This window comes from Rhinoraja longicauda, chromosome 21 (assembly GCF_053455715.1).
Source record: "Rhinoraja longicauda isolate Sanriku21f chromosome 21, sRhiLon1.1, whole genome shotgun sequence".
NCBI classification, from domain to species: Eukaryota; Metazoa; Chordata; class Chondrichthyes; order Rajiformes; family Arhynchobatidae; genus Rhinoraja; species Rhinoraja longicauda.
In genome coordinates this window covers 15,903,478-15,920,598 of record NC_135973.1, presented here as the reverse complement: position 1 = coordinate 15,920,598, position 17,121 = coordinate 15,903,478, and positions in this window count along the sequence as shown.

The following is a 17,121-nucleotide window of genomic DNA, read 5'->3' as shown; positions in this document are numbered from 1 at the left end:
ATATTTTGAATTAGGGGACAAACCGCATACATTGTTAGCCCGTCAGCTTAGAGGGCAACAAGCAAGTAGGGCCATACATATAATAAAATCAGGCAAGGGTGTTGCTTTAACCGATCCAAAATTAATAAATGAACGCTTTGAGGAGTATTATCAAGAGCTGTATAAATCCAAAGCTAACGGTGATATCAATGCATGGTTAAAAAAGTTGGACATACCAAAATTAGATAGCGCCTCTTGTGAGGCCTTAAACTCAGAACCCTCCTCTGTAGAAATCAAGGATGCAATTAGGTCGTTGCAAAACGGCAAGAGCCCTGGGCCAGACGGTTTTGGAGTCGAATTTTATAAGAAGTTTGCTGACCAGGTAACTCCGATTCTGCACAGGATGCTCTCCCACTCAATCGAGTTGAAAAAGCTCCCACCGTCATTGTACAATGCTAATATTTCTCTCTTATTGAAACAAGACAGGGATGAAACCAATCCCTCCTCATACCGACCAATTTCTATGCTTAATTTGGATTTCAAGATTTTTACTAAAATAATGGCGACTAGACTAAATAAGTGTATAGAATCCATTATCCATACGGATCAGACCGGGTTCATCCCCAATAGGTTCTCTTTCTTTAATGTTCGAAGAGTAATGAACATTATGTATCACAAATTCGATAGTTCTTCCAAACAAGCCATTCTGTGTTTAGACGCAGAAAAAGCTTTCGATCAGGTTGAGTGGGGATATTTACTCAGAGTGCTGGAAGAGTTTGGTCTTGGAGCCTCTTTTATTTCCTGGGTGCGTCTTATATATGCTCATCCCACCGCTTCCATACTCACAAACCAGGATAGGTCACCCCCTTTTGCCCTTCAGAGGGGTACGCGACAGGGCTGCCCCCTCTCGCCGCTCCTCTTTGCGTTAGCCATTGAGCCGCTGGCAATCGGCATAAGAGGGCATGCGCTTAGAAAACCGATAATACTGGGTGGGGTGGAACATAAGATTTCGCTTTATGCGGATGATATTGCCATCTTTGTATCTGACCCTGAACATTCTGTTCCTTACCTATTCCAGCTTATTAATTCCTTTGGCGAGGTCTCAGGTTACACTATAAACTGGCAGAAGAGTGAACTTATATCGATAACAGCAGAATTAGACTCTGTATTCTTAGCCAACATGCAGTTTAAAACAAATCTGGATAGTATAAAATATCTGGGCATTAAAATATCTAAAAACCCCAAGACCCTTTTTAAAATTAACTTTACCGAAAGGTTGAACAAGCTAAAGGAGAACATAGAGAAATGGAGAACGTTGCCTATTTCCTTGATTGGCCGCGTGAACGCAGTAAAGATGGTCTCCCTGCCGAGATTTCTGTATTTATTTCAGAATGTTCCTGTTTTTATCCCCAAATCCTACTTTAAGTTAATCGATTCTATCATTATGCCATTTATTTGGGGATATAAAGCACACAGGATCTCAAAAGCTTATCTTCAAAAAACGAGGGAACATGGGGGACTGGGGTTACCGTGCTTTTTATATTACTATTGGGCGGCCAATGTTAGAGTCATGGTATACTGGCAGTATGCATATGAACGGGGAGTTGGATATGACCTGCCACCTTGGCTGGCGATTGAAAAAAGCTTAACCCCAAAAACTTCTCTCCCTGCTCTCCTTTTTTCATTACCCAGATCTCTCACCTCTCTTAGAGAGGATCACTTCACTCTGTCCAATGCTCAGAGAATATGGCACCAAATTAGGAAAGCTTGTGAGCTTCCGAATACGTCAATGCACGCCCCAATCTGGCATAACCACGCTTTCCCCCCATCATTTACAGACACAGCATTCAAAGAATGGAGCTGTAAAGGGATAGTTACAATAAAAGATCTTTACATAAATAGACACTTTGCATCATTTGATCAGCTACAATCCAAGTTCTCATTGCCCAAAACTCAATTCTTCAGGTACTTACAGCTGAGAAATTATGTTCGACAAAACAATTCGCTTTTTGAGTCCCTGCCCGAAGACGACTTGTTGTCCAAAATTTTGCTGGGTCCCCCGGAAGCAAAGAACCTAATCTCATCGTTTGTAGGTATCTTTTTAAACAAACTAGATAAATCTACTTTAAAAATAAAACAAACCTGGGAAGAAGACCTTAACATTGAAATTGATGACGATGTCTGGAAGGAAGTACTGAAAAGTATAAAATCCTGTTCTATTAATTCTAGGCTACAACTGATTCAATTCAAGGTTATACACAGATTACACTACTCTAAGGTTAAGCTGCATAAAATCTTTCCTGATCTCTCACCTTTGTGTAATAGATGCAAGACCGCCGAGGGTACACTCGCTCACCACTTTTGGACTTGTCCAAAACTTCACAACTTTTGGTGTCTTTTATTTCAATGGTACTCCACTGTTTTAAACGTCACTAGACCATAATGCTCGCACAATCTTGGTTTATGGTATGGTAATTGCCAACAGATGTATTTTGAAACTATGGAAATCAGACTCTGCTCCTCAGTTTGAGACTTGGTTAAGAGAATTAATGGGCATATTACACGTAGAGAGGTTGAGATATGAATTGTCTGGCAACCCTCAAAAGTTCTTCAACATATGGAACCCAGTGCTGCAGCATATTAAGGACAAGTAAAACTATCCCCTCAATGCCACACGCTTTTGTACCTTCTTTGAATCCAGCAGTGAAAATACTGAAATATTTGACTTGTGAAAATTACCTTGCCTCATGTTTTTGTGCTTTTGTCTTTTTTTGTTACATTGTAGTTATGTTTTTTTTAAATGTATTTTTATTTATTTATTTGTTTGTTTTTGTTTGTTGGTTTTCATGATTATGTAGGGAAGGGGAGGGATGGGGTTTACTGTTGTTGTTATATGCATTGTAATCAATTATAAAATTAAAAAAATTAAGAAAAAAAAAAAAAAAAAAAAAAAAGATACCAGAGGAGCAAGATAAAATCACCTATACTCCGTTGAAATCACCTATACTGAAGTGTAGTATGCAACGGAGCATAACGTCCGCCATTTTAGTAGGCAAAACCCACCGCCCGTTAAGCCTCTCGCAGTGTAATCAGTGTTTTGGGGGAACAGTATGTGTGATGATACCATAAAAAATGCAGAATATATCTCATCTATCAATTCACAGATTTTTATTATTTTTCTTTTTAAATGTTCATGCAAGTTTTTGCCTACTAAAATGGCGCCATGACATACTACGGTTTTTAGGGTCGAGTGGTCTATCTTGCTCTGCTCTATTATCTTTGTCCATGACCATTGGTGTGGCTCTGATTTGTTCTGTACCCTTTCATATCTTTACTTTCCCTCTACCCCGATTCTCAGCCTGAAGAAGGGTCTCAACCCGAAATGTCACCTATTTCTTTTCTCCAGAGATGCTGCCTGTCCCGTTGAGTTACTCCAGCATTTTGAGTCCACCTTCAATGAAAGGCCCATTGGCTTTCCTTTTCAAACGTTGGAAGGAGGAGGTTACCTGTCTGAAATCCCCCACGTCACACGCAGTGGCATCCCCGAGCAGAATAGAGGGCATGATCTCCTTGAAACAGTTTATCAGGTGTGACAGTGAGTGCGATGTTCAAAGAAAAGGGATTGCATTTTTCCAGCAACTTTCTTGCCTGCAGGACACCCAGAAGCAACTTACAGCTAGTGCACTATTCTTGAGGTATATTGCAATTAGATACAATTACTGTATCAATATATGCAGAGCACACTCCTGTAGATAGCAGTGTGATAATCACCATGTAATCTGTTTCAGTGATTATTGAGTGAAGGATAAGCATTGGGCCAGGACACATGGGAGAAATCACCTGCTCTTCTTGAAATTATGTTGTCAGATCCCTTAGATCAACCTGAGATACCTGAATTTACCATCTCCTCTTACCATACAGCATCCCCCCTCCCAAAATATTTCCATCCTTCATCTCTCCCCACCTACATCTCTCCCCTCCTCCAGCATTCCATCCTACAGCATTCACCTCCTACAGCTCTCTCCTTCTACAGTACTCCCCATCTCCATTTTTCCCCCCACAGCCCACCCTCCCCAGCTTTCTCTCCCACAGCACTTCAATCCTCCAGCACTCTCTCCTACAGCACTCCCACTCCACCAGCTTTCCCTACTGCTGCACTCCCTTACTTGAATCCAATCTAGATTTTTGTGCTGGAGTTTAGTTTAGTTTAGTTCAGTTTAGTTTAGATGATTGTCACGTGTCACCGAGGCACAGTACAAAGCTTTTGTTGTGTGCTAACCAGTCAGCGGAAAGACAATGCATAATTACAATCAATCCATCCACAGTGTGCGGATGGATTCTAAATGGAATCTCCATGACTTGGAGACTGACCATTCTCAAATGGCCCTGGCTGACCCTTAGTTTGATACCCACCATCGGGAAAACGTGTGGAAACGAAGGTCAGGCAGCATCTGTGGAGTGAGAAACAAATTTAGCATTTCAGGTTGAAGATCCTCATCACAACGAGAAACATGAGGAAACAAGTTTATTTTAAGTTGCAGAGTGAAACGCGGAGAGCTGGATAGGCCAATGGGAATTGCTCTTCATTAGAGTTGGGCAGGGATTGCATAATGGGATTGCCTAGCGAACAAAGTGGAATAGAGGAATTTAGAGAGAGGAAAATCGGATGAATTCAGATGAAAAGAAAGTGCAGGCCAGGAGACAGCTTCAACATCAACAATTTCAATGTAGCAAAACATCTCTCAAAATCCAACAAAGTTTGACAGCAAACCACAGAGGTTGGCGTGGGCACCAAATCCTGGTGTTAATGGTCTTTAAGGAGAAAAGACTGGCAGAAAGGTTCAGTGAAGGGATTTTGGACCCTAGCATTTTGGAATGGCCGGTTATCAGAAGAGCAGTTCATAAAGAATGGCGGCGCTGCCCTAGCAGCTGCGGCTACACCTGCGGTCCATTTGTCTTGTGTTTTTGTTGGGTTTTTTTGTCTTAATTGTAGTTGTGATGTGGTGTTTTTGTGTTGTGTACTATGTGTGTAGGTGGGGGGGAGGGGGGGGAACTGTAACATTGTAAATATGTATCCCTTCCGAACGGAGGCCCGACCTTTGTTTTCTGGGCCGTGTCTCCGTTCCATCTGCGGCCTACCATCGGCCCAACTCCTGGAGCTGGCGGCCTCCAGGGCTCTGGTTCGCAGAGCCCGCGGATCGGACTTACCACCACCGGAGCCGGCCGTCTTCGGAGGCTGCGGGAGCGGCTGCGACTCGCCTTAGGCTCGGGCCGCGTGGATGCCGACATCGGGAGCTCCAGCAGCGGCAGCGTGTTCGCCCGCCCCGGATCACGGGGTTTGGGTCGCGGACATTTCACCGTCCGGCGCGGCCTAAGATATGCCGCGGGATATTTCTCTGCTGGGCGGGGGCTTCAATGTCGGGAGCCACGACCGCTCCGACGTGCAGCAACAGCGGCAGCAGCGTGTTCGCCCGCCCCGGATCGGACTTATCATCGGCGGAGCCGGCCGTTTTCGGAGGCTGCGGGAGCGGCTGCGACGCGACGCGCCTTGGGCTTGGCCCGCTGTGGACCGTCCGGTGCGGCCTGCAACCACAACAGCCTGACTGCGGGCAAGGACAGCAGGAGAAGGGAAAGACATTGTGGCCTTCCATCACAGTGAGGAGAGGACTGGAGGAGACTCACTGTGATGGATGTTTCTTTTTTTGTGTGTTTTTGGGGTTGGGTAATTTTAATGCCTATTTAATGCTTTTATTGTTGGACTGTGTTTTGGGGGTTTTGGGGTTGTGTAATTTGAATGCCTATTTAATGCTTTTATTGTTGGACTGTGGGTGACCGAATTTCGTCCAATATTGGATGACAAATAAAGCTATCTTGATCTTGATCTTGATATTATCAGAAGAGCAGTTCATGAAGAATATTATCAGAAGAGCAGTTAATAAAGAATATTATCAGAAGAGCAGTTCATAAAGAATATTAGGGATGGTCAACAGGTGAGAATAGAAGAGTGCAGGCGTCTGAAAGGGATTAAGGGACAGCGCCAAGGACATTGGATATCTGAAATCAAGGGCGAGAACTTTAACGTTGAGTAGCTGCAAACTTATGTTGACTAGTGTCTGCATCATTGAGATTTCAACGTGTAAAATAACCGTGCTGGAGGAACTCAGTCAGCCAGGCAGCATCTGTGGAGAGAGATGTTTCGGGTTGGGACCCTTCTTCAGATTAAATTCTCCGATCACTTGCCATGCCCCACCCCACCTTTCTTTTCCAACTTTCTTCCCCTCACTCCATCAGACTAAAGTAGGGTCGTGACCCAAAATGTCATCTGTTTATTTCCCTCCTCAGATACTGCCTGGCCTGCTAAATTCTTCCAGTAATTTGTTTTTTGCTCAAGACTTCAGCATCCACAGATTCTAGTGTCTTTGCTGAGATACATTGGGTGCATTGCTTCAAACATTATAGAGCCATCTCTATGAATGTTTTTTTGTTCCTTTGGTGCTGATGAGATCACAGTCTTATTTACATTTTATTGGTACCATTGTACACTTACCAATTTCATGTTCCATTTGTGTCATCAGGGCATATAAATATGATTACATCTGGTCTTTTATTGAATTGTGAGACATTTTGTGGTGCATTTTGAACATAGTCAAGTGTTAGTTTCCTAATTCCATTTGAAAGTCAATCCAGATCTTCCATCTTAGGCTCTGGAGTGGGAATCGAGTGCTGTGGAGTGAGTCTCTGAACATCCTTTTGCAACTTGATCCCCGACTTCCTCATGAGCAGAACACAATCGGTATGATTTGGAAACAACATTTCCTCCTCGATAACCATCAGCACAGGGGCACCATAAGACTGTATGCTCAGCCCCCTGCTCCACTCACTCTAAACCCATGATTATGTAGCCGGACACAGCTCCACTCCACAATGAATTCGCTGACGACACCACTGTTGTTGGAAGAATTATGGATAACGATGAGTCAGAGTAGAAGATGGAGAACAATCATCTGACTGAATGAGCCAGAACAACAACCTTGCTCCCAAAGTCAGTAACACCAAGGAATTGATTGCTGACTTTCGGAGAGGAAGGCCGAGGATCCACAAACATGTCTTCACCGATGGGTTGGTGCAGCAGAAAGTCAACAACTTCAAGTTCCTGTGCATACATATCTCTGAAGACCTGCCCTAGACCCCAGCACCATGATGCAACCACAAAGAAAAGCCATCAATGCCTCAACTTCCTTAGAAGATTGAGGAGATTCGGCATGTGGACGAATGTTCTCTTAAACTTCTACAGATGTACGGTAGAGACCATATTGACTGGCTGCATCATAGCCTGATTTGGCAACTTGAATGCCCAGGAATGAAGGAGATTCCAAAAAGTGGTGAACACTGCCCAGTCCATCACTGGTACTGACCCGTCTACCTCCAAAGGGATCTATTGGGTCAAAAAGGCAGCCAGCTTCATGAAGGACCCACACAACCAGGAAGAAGGTATAGGAGCCTGCAAACTGTAAAGTCCAGATTCAAAAGGGACGGCAGTGAAAAGGATATGTTCGGAGACTAGAGTAAGTCAACAGAGAGGGAGTCAAGAAGCAAGAATGTAAACGCAAATGTATAAGGATGGAGATCCTTGAGAAGCAATCAAAGTAGGGATCACTGTGATTGACTTCATGATATCAAGTAAGGTATAGAATACCATGTACGAATGTAGCTTTTGTGATGGTTGATGTTATTGTTCCTGTTTTGTGTTTTTTTTAACAGTTGCTGTTTAGAATATGCAATGCAATGTGTTATTAGTTATGAAGACAATTACATTGAGTTAACAATTGCAGGAGAGAAAGTGAGATTAGATGTGTATCTGGAGAAATTATCCATTTTAATCGTGTCGGCTTGCCAGTAAGATTAATATAGCTTGTAGCAGTGTTTCGTTGTTGAGCAGAATGAACAAATTCATGATTGGTCAAATGTATATCTGTATGTAATTGTACAATTTCATGTACGTAAATAGTTAATTGTGTCATACCATGTGTGCAAACAGCTGAAAGGTTCTAATGGGATTTTTACTTTTAGCTTATTAGGTGCAAGATTAGGTTTAGCAACTGAATGCACTTGCTGCATCCACCAATATTGTTTGGCTGCAGTAAGGCTGTTTTGATAGTAGTTTCCTCTCAGTCATTCGCTACAGTAAACAGCAACACTAAAGAGTTTACTAACACTACATATCTTTATAATTCTGAGACAAGAGAGCCACCCACTAAGCCTTTACTCTGACACAATAACGCTCTGCTGGGCAACGTATCAACTCCCATTTCCATCAGGCAATATTGATTCTTCCCATTTTAGTTCACAACCTACCAGCCTTGCCCTGGATTCTCCAGCAATGAGGAGTTAATCTATGAGATACCGCTGCAAGCAACCCCGGACGGAAAGTCACGAAGTTTAGCATTTACTGCCACATTTTCCATTTTATTTGAATAATTTTGTTTGTAAGTACTCAAAGCATTGCAGGCAACAACAGAAGGGTCAATACAATGACGGAATCAAAAGCAGGAGAAGTGAAATGAATTTTTTTTGCCGATGAAGACTGGTGTAATCTGGACTGCGTTGCCCTGGTCGGATGGTGGAAGCAGGTTCAATCGTAACTCACAACAATGCAACAGGGAAGGATTGCAAGCATTGCCTTCATAGGGCTAATTCCACAGGGCTTTAGGAAAAGAACAAGGGTACAGCTCCACCAAAGAGTTAACAGAGCCAGATATTCAGTTCAGTTTAGTTTATCGTCACGTGTACCGAAGTGCTGTGAAAAGTTTTTCTGTTGCGAACTATCCAGTCAGCAGAAAGACAATACATGATTACAATCGAGCCATTGACAGTGTATAGATACATGAAAGGGAAATAATGTTTAGTGCAAGGTAAAGCCAGCAAAGTCCAATCAAGGATAGTCCGAGGGTCACCAAAGATGTCGATAGTAGTTCAGCACTGCTCTCTGGTTGTGGTCGGATGGGCTGCTTTTCCTCATTCTCTGCTGTAGTGTTTCAAGAGAAGGTGCAGTGAGGTTTGTTGTCAAAACAGTGTGGAGTACGGAGAAAGAAGTAGAGTACTGGAAGCTTAGTTTCATCAGATACTTGTTGATTCGGAAAATATGTCATAATATTGGAATTGTAGTGATCAAGGAATGAGCAGTGTTTGAGGCGACATTGCATTGACTACTCATTTAAAATAAAGAATGCACTGCTGCTTTTTGTGCCTCTAATTCACATCTGATTAACGGCCCAAATTGGAAGGTGTTGGAAAATAAGTGGTGTCATAATCTTCCGTAACATTATTTAGCAAAGAGGAAAGAATGACCATCTGTGATCTTTTCCAATTACCATTTGAGGCAGAGACCAAATGCCTGTAGATGGAGCTATAGCAGTAACTGACTGGACAAGGCAGCCAAGGTTTCAGTGTAATAATCTCTTTTGCAGTACTCCGTCCCAATTACCCACATGCACCAGGCAAACATTGTCGGACTTATGTGTTGAAGTAAATATCTCGGCCAGTCATTCAGCAGCGACTCGATAACCTGCTCGACCTGGACTGGAATTAAGTGACCCATCAGTGTTCAGAAGAGAGGTTTGGATGGACTCCCGCGATGTGGAATTGCACCAGACGTGGAAGAGCAAAGGGATGAGGAAACTCCACACCTAAATATAATGAGCAGACAGGAAGCAGGCGTGACAGAGGACAAAACAGAGTTCAACATGTTTAAAGACATGGGGCAGAATGAGCAAGACAAGATAAATTAGTGAGAAATGGGACAAGGAGGAAGGGAGATACGATTCTGCACATTCCTCTTGGAGAGAACAGATAAGAAAAAACAGAAATAACCACGAAAGACAATGATTACACAGTGATTGTAAAAGTGGACGGAGCCTTCAGACCAGAGTCTGCATAATTAATAACATTACTGATGGAGTTTGCATCGTGGCCTGCCTATTACTGGAGTGTATGTCTCTCTCACTGCTCAATGACTCAAGGAAGTTGCGACTATAACTGGCCTATTACTGAAACTTTGTATGTCTTCTGGTGTCCATTAAGGAAGTAAAGTATCTAAAACTCATTTATTATTAAATGAATTTGTAAATATTACTGCTTTGTTACTGAAGGAATGTGTGTTTACTATTCATTTATTACACGCGTGTCTGTGACTGCTCTATTACTAAAGGTATATGTGACTTTGCTGGCTATTTCTGAAGTAGTGTTCACCTATTACAGATCTATTCCTGAAGGTGTGCTTATCTATGTGGGTCTATTACTGAAGACATCTGTGCCAATTACTGCTCTATTACTGAAAGAGTGTAAAACTATTACTGGCCCATTATCAAAGGAGTGTGTATCTGTTCCAGGCCGATTACCAAAGAGGTGTTTGTATTACCATTCTATTCCTGAATAATTACATATCTATTTCTAGTGTAGACATTCACATGGCAATCGATCCCTCTGAGAAACTCCCACCAGGTTCCGACCAACCGTGGATAACCTGGCGCAGTCTCAACAGACTGCGGACAGGCAAGGGGAGGAGCAAATCGAACACGCTGAAGTGGGGATACACTGAAGATGCGGCAGACTGCGAGTGCGGACGGGGCCTCCAGATTATGGAACATCTCCTGAGCTGTGACGTGCTGCATGACGCACGCACTGTAAAGGATCTTGCAGAGGCCAACGACGTGGCACTAAAATCTGCTCGCTATTGGCAAACAGCTGTGTGATGACACGAATAAATAAATATTTCTCATGTATTGCTATTTATTACTGAAGGAAAGGTGACAACACCTCCTCCACAGTAATTCTCAACACCGATGCCCCCTCAAGGATATGTTCTCAGTCACCTACTATAGTACGTTCAGACTCATGACTGTGCAGCCAAGCTCAGCTCTAACCCTATCTACACTGTGTTGGGCCGGATCACGAAGAATGATGAGATGGAGTACAGGAACGAGTGTGTGTCCATCATCGGCCTATTACAAATGCAAGTCCATTGCAGGCCGATTACTGAAGGAGTGTGTAATTATTACTACCATTAACGGAAAGTCAGGGACATCACTGGCTACAAGAGCAGCCCTGCCTGCCCCCACAGCGATATGGCATTGACCAACGAGCTTAACACCTTCTTTGCCCGCTTTGAAACTGGCAAAACCACCTTGAGTGAAAGAACCCCAGCCGAGGCGGTGGGACAGGTCTTGCAACTGAGCACACAGGAGGTACAACGCGCTCTGCAAAGGGTCAACCCACGCAAGGCTGCAGGACCGGATGGTGTTCAAGGAAGGGTACTGAAGGACTGTGCTGAACAGCTGGCTGAGGTATTCACCAGGATCTTTAACCTGTCATTATCTCTGGCTACGGTCCCCAAGTGCCTGAAGTCGGCTATCATAGTTCCGGTGCCGAAAAAAGCAAAGATCTCCAACCTGAACGACTACCGCCCGGTTGCCCTAACGCCGATTGTCATGAAGTGCTTTGAGAGGCTAGTCCTCTCACACATCAAATCCAGCATCCCTGACTCACTGGACCCACATCAATTTGCATACAGGGCAAATAGATCTACAGAGGACGCCATCTCTCTGGCTCTTCACACTGTCCTGACTCACCTAGAGAGACAGGGCACGTACGTGAGGATGCTATTCATAGACTATAGCTCCGCCTTCAACACGGTCATCCCCACCAAGCTCATCACCAAACTCCACCAGCTAGGCCTTAGCTCGTCATTATGTGACTGGATCCTGGACTTCCTGCTGGAACGACCGCAGGCAGTGAGAATGGGCCCGCACCTGTCCTCCACTATCACCCTGAGTACCGGCACACCACAGGGCTGTGTTCTGAGCCCCATGCTCTACTCCCTCTTCACACACGACTGTGTTCCTGCATTCGACACCAACACCATTGTCAAGTTTGCAGATGACACAACGGTGATCGGGCTGATCACCAACGGGGATGAAACAAACTATAGAGCGGAGGTGCAGAACCTGGCGGACTGGTGCTCGGATAACAACCTGTCCCTAAATACCACCAAGACCAAGGAGCTGATCATCAACTTCCGTAGGTCACATAACGGGGAATATGCCCCGATCTCTATCAATGGGGTCAGTGTGGAGAGAGTGTCCAGCTTCAAGTTTCTGGGCACTCACATTTCGGAGGACCTAACATGGTCCAATAACACTGCTGCGCTGGTCAAGAAGGCACAACAAAGACTGTTCTACTTAAGAACACTGAAAAAGTCTGGTCTACCCCAACAGCTGCTGACGACCTTCTACCGCTGCACCATAGAGAGCATCCTAACGCATGGAATCCCTGTGTGGTACCTCAGCTGCACGGAGGCAGAAAGGAAAGCTCTACAGCGGGTAGTCCATAGAGCTCAGAGGGCCATCGGAACACAGCTACCAGACTTGGAGGGCATCTACAACACACGATGCCTCAGAAAAGCCACCAGCATCCACAAAGACTCTTCACACCCCTGCAACAGTCTGTTCGAACTCCTTCCATCGGGCAGACGATACAAGGCCTTCTATGCCCGCACCTCCAGACTCAGGAACAGCTTCATCCCCAGGGCCATAGCTGCTATGAACCGGTCCTGCTGAGCCGGATGGCCACAACGCATAGATCAACTTGCACTTTACCCTGTCCAAAACTGTTACAACTGTTCGTTTCGTTGGGTTGCTGCTGTCTAAATTACCTAAATTAGTGCATCGTATGGGAGGCGCATTCCCAATCTCGTTGTACCCCTGGGTACAATGACAATAAAGATATATTGTATTGTATTGTATTGTATTGTAAGTGGGTCTTTTGCGAGTCTATTACAGTGGGTAATAGACTGTAAGTGGGTCTTTTGCGAGTCTACTACACTCACCACATTCAAAACATCGCTGAAGTCTCACCTGTTCAGTACTGCCTTCAACCACTGAAGGTCACCTCACCTTCTGTCTCCTTTCTCTGTTCATTTATTTATTTATTTATTTATCTATTTATTCATTTCCCTATGTTCTCAAAATCTCTGTAAAGCGTCTTTGAGTATATGAAAAGCGCTATATAAATAAAATGTATTATTATTATTATTATTATTACTGAAGGAATGTGAGGCTATTACTTGTTGACTTTTAAAGTGTGTATAATTGATGTATTACTAAAAGACTATGTGTCTATTACTAATCCATTACTGAAGGAGCATGCATATGCCTGGTCTATCACCGAGGAGGTCTGTATGAATTACTGTATGTATGCACAAAATGCTGGAGTAACTCAGCAGGTCAGGCAGCATCTCGGGAGAGAAGGAATGGGTGACGTTTCGGGTCGAGACCCTTCTTCAGTCTGAAGAAGGGTCTCGACCCGAAACGTCACCCATTCCTTCTCTCCCGAGATGTTGCCTGACCTGCTGAGTTACTCCAGCATTTTGTGAATAAATACCTTCGATTTGTACCAGCATCTGCAGTTATCTTCTTATACTACTGTATGTATGTGTATCTATTACAGGTTTTTACTGCAGTTGTGATTATCTGTTACAAATCTGTTACTGAATGAGTGCATATCTATGAACATTGTATTTTTGAAGAAGTGCATGTGTCAATTACTAGTCTATTTCTGAGAACTTTGTGTCTACTACAGGTCTAATGCTGAGAAATGTGTATCTGTTTCCAGTCTATTTAGTGAAGGGCAGTCCATCTATAATTAACGCAGAAAATGCTGAAAATACTCAGCTGGTCAGGCCAAACTGGTGAAGAGCAACAGAGTTAATGTTTGGGTTGAATTATCTATTGCTAGTCTATTACTCTCGGGCAGATGAGGCTCGTCAGCCTGGGAAGGCAAAACATGTAGGAGAGGGAAAACTCGGATCTAAAACCTCCACTGCCTTGTGGCCATATCCAGTCATGGGAAAGGCTCCAGGAACAAACCTCAAGAAAAATCCAGAGTGGGAGTCCCGAAGGCAGTTCGTCGTTGTCTACAACCTCGTTCTGGCAGCTCCAGCGACGGTGCTGGTGCCAAACTGTAACGGCTCTGCTGTTCCTTTGGATCGATCAGCGACGTGGAGAGGGGGGGGACGTGCTGCACGGGCAACAGCCTGTCCTTCATATGACATCGCCCAGGCCTGCATCCGAACACACATCGATGCTTCTCCAGCCAAGGTTTGGACCAAGCAGCCAACAACCAGGATGCTTCACCCATGGTCAGCCATGACCGAGGGGGGCCTTAGCCTAGCTTAGCCTATTACTAGTGGAGTGTGGGTCTGACTCATGTCTATTACTGAAGGAGCGTGTGTCTATTACTGGTCTATTTCTGAAGATGCATGTATCACTAGGTTAATTCCCGGAATGGCGGGACTGTCGTATGTTGAAAGGCTGGAGCGATTGGACTTGTATACACTGGAATTTAGAAGGAGGAGGGGGGATCTTATTGAAACATATAAGATAATTAGGGGATTGGACACATTAGAGGCAGGAAACATGTTCTCAATGTTGGGAGAGTCCAGAACAAAGGGCCACAGTTTAAGAATAAGGAGTAGGCCATTTAGAACGGAGATGAGGAAGAACTTTTTCAGTCAGAGAGTGGTGAAGGTGTGGAATTCTCTGCCTCAGAAGGCAGTGGAGGCCAGTTCGTTGGATGCTTTCAAGAGAGAGCTGGATAGAGCTCTTAAGGATAGTGGAGTGAGGGGGTATGGGGAGAAGGCAGGAACGGGGTACTGATTGAGAGTGATCAGCCATGATCGCATTGAATGGCGGTGCTGGCTCGAAGGGTTGAATGGCCTACTCCTGCACCTATTGTCTATTGTCTATCTATTGTCTATTGTCTATCTTTCTCTGAAGGTGTCTATTATTTATCTATTATTGAAGGTCTTTGTAAATATTACATCTGTTACTAAATGAGGTCTGTCTATTCCTGGTATTTTACCGATACCGACTGCATCTATTGTTGGTCTATAACTTTAGGAATATGTATACATTACTGGCCTATTCTAGTATTTATCTATTACTGGTTTATTACTCTAGATGCGGATGTCTCTAATTGAATGAGTGTGTATCTAACACGGCATTTTGCGGAAGGACTGTATGTCTATTGCTGAAGCAGTATGCATCTGTAACTGGTCTATTGCTGGTGTGTGCAACTATTAGCAGTATGTTGCTGAAAGTCTATATATCCTTTACTGTACTATCAGTGGACCGTGTGACTATGACTGGTTTATTTGTGAGGGGTAGTATCTTCAAAAATGATTGCTGTGGGGGACTGACTACTGTTACTAAAGGAGTATGTATCACCTGCTAGCAAAAAGCAAAGAGCTGGGGAAACTCAATTAGTCAGGCAGCAAAATAGACAGATTACATTTTGGATCAAAGTGAAAAGGGAGAGAGACGGGAAGATGTAACTGGTCATGGGATCAGAAGATAGCAGAAATGTCAGTGAATGATGTGTTGGATGCGGAGATACATGGAGTGAAAGATGAACACCAGGGGAACTCGTTCCTTGTTGCATCTGGGGGGCGGGACCACAGAACTGCAGGACACAGAAGAGACACGGATGAGGGGGAAACCACATTTTCTGAAGGAAGTGGGCATCTCAGATGTTCTAGAGTGGAAAACGTTATCTTGGGAGCAGATGCAATGGGGAATCATTCTATTGCTGAAGATGTTTGTATCTAATACGTTTTGATGATGAAAGGAATCAGTGCCAATTAATGCTCCATAACTGAAGGAACATATATATTTTAAATAACTATTCCGCATGAATTTGTAAATATTACCGAAGATAGACACAAAGTGCCGGAGTAACTCAGCCAGTCACGCAGCATCTCTGGAGAAAAAAGGATGGGTGATGTTTCAGGTCCGGACCCTTCTTCAGACTGACCCATCCTTTTTTCTCCAAAGATGCTGTCTGACCCGCTGAGCTACTCCAGCACTTTGTGTCTATCTTCGGTATAAACCAGCATCTGCAGTTCCTTTCTATGCATTTTGTAAACATTTTACTGCTCTGTTGATGAATGGGTTATATGACTGTTACTGGTCTATTACAAAAGGAGTCTGTGTCTATAACTTGGCTGTTACTGAATGACTACGTAACAATGACTGGTCCTTTAGTGAAGAAGTAAAGACCATTACAGGTTGATTACTGAATCGTGCTGAAGGAATGTGCCATATGGTTTATACTGAAAGAGTGTCTAAATATTACTGATGTGTTACTGAATGAATGTGTATTCATTGCGGGTCTACTACTGAAGTGGTGTGTCTACTACTGGTCTACCATTGACAGAGTGTTATGTCACTTGTCTACTTTTCCACTATCAATGGAGAGTAAGTCTATTATTGGTGTTCAGTTTAGTTTAGTTTAGAGATACAGAGTGGAAAGAGGCCCTTTGGTCTACTGAGTCCGCTCCAACCATTAATCACCACACACTTGCACTATCCTACACACATTTGGGACAATTTTCAATCATACCAAGCCAATTAAACTACAAGCCTATACGTCTTTGGAGTATGAGAGGAAACCGGAGATCTCAGAGGAAACCCACACAGGTCAAGGGGTAGAAGGTACAGAGAGCACCCATAGTCAGTATTGAACCATAGTCTCTGGCACTGTAAGGCATCAACTCTACCGCTGCATCACCTTATGACTGTATATCTATTGGTGGTCTATTCCTGATATAGTGTACATTGATTACTAGTTATTACCAATAGCGTGTTCAGTCACCAGTGATCTATTACTTAAGTTCTGTGTGTCTTTTCATGGTCTGTGATTGAAAGTGGGCATATCAATTACTGTTCTATTATTGAAGGAGTAGGTGTCTGCCACTGGAGAAATGTTATGACTTTCACTGATCTATTATTGAAGGTGAGTATGTCTATTATGGGTGTATTTCTATCAGACTGTATCTATTGATGGTACATTCCTGAATGTGCGATGTGTAGCTGGAATCCACTGTGAGACGTCTGGATGCACTGTGTGATGGATTGTGATCTCTGAATGTGCATTTATTTCAGGTCTATTACTGAAGGGGTGTGCATGTGACTACTCTATTACTGCAGGTGTGTGTAACTATTACTGATCAGTTAGTGAAGAATCCTGCGTCTATGAATGGTTCATTATTGTGTAAGTGGGTGTCGATTATTCGTTTAATAGTAAATG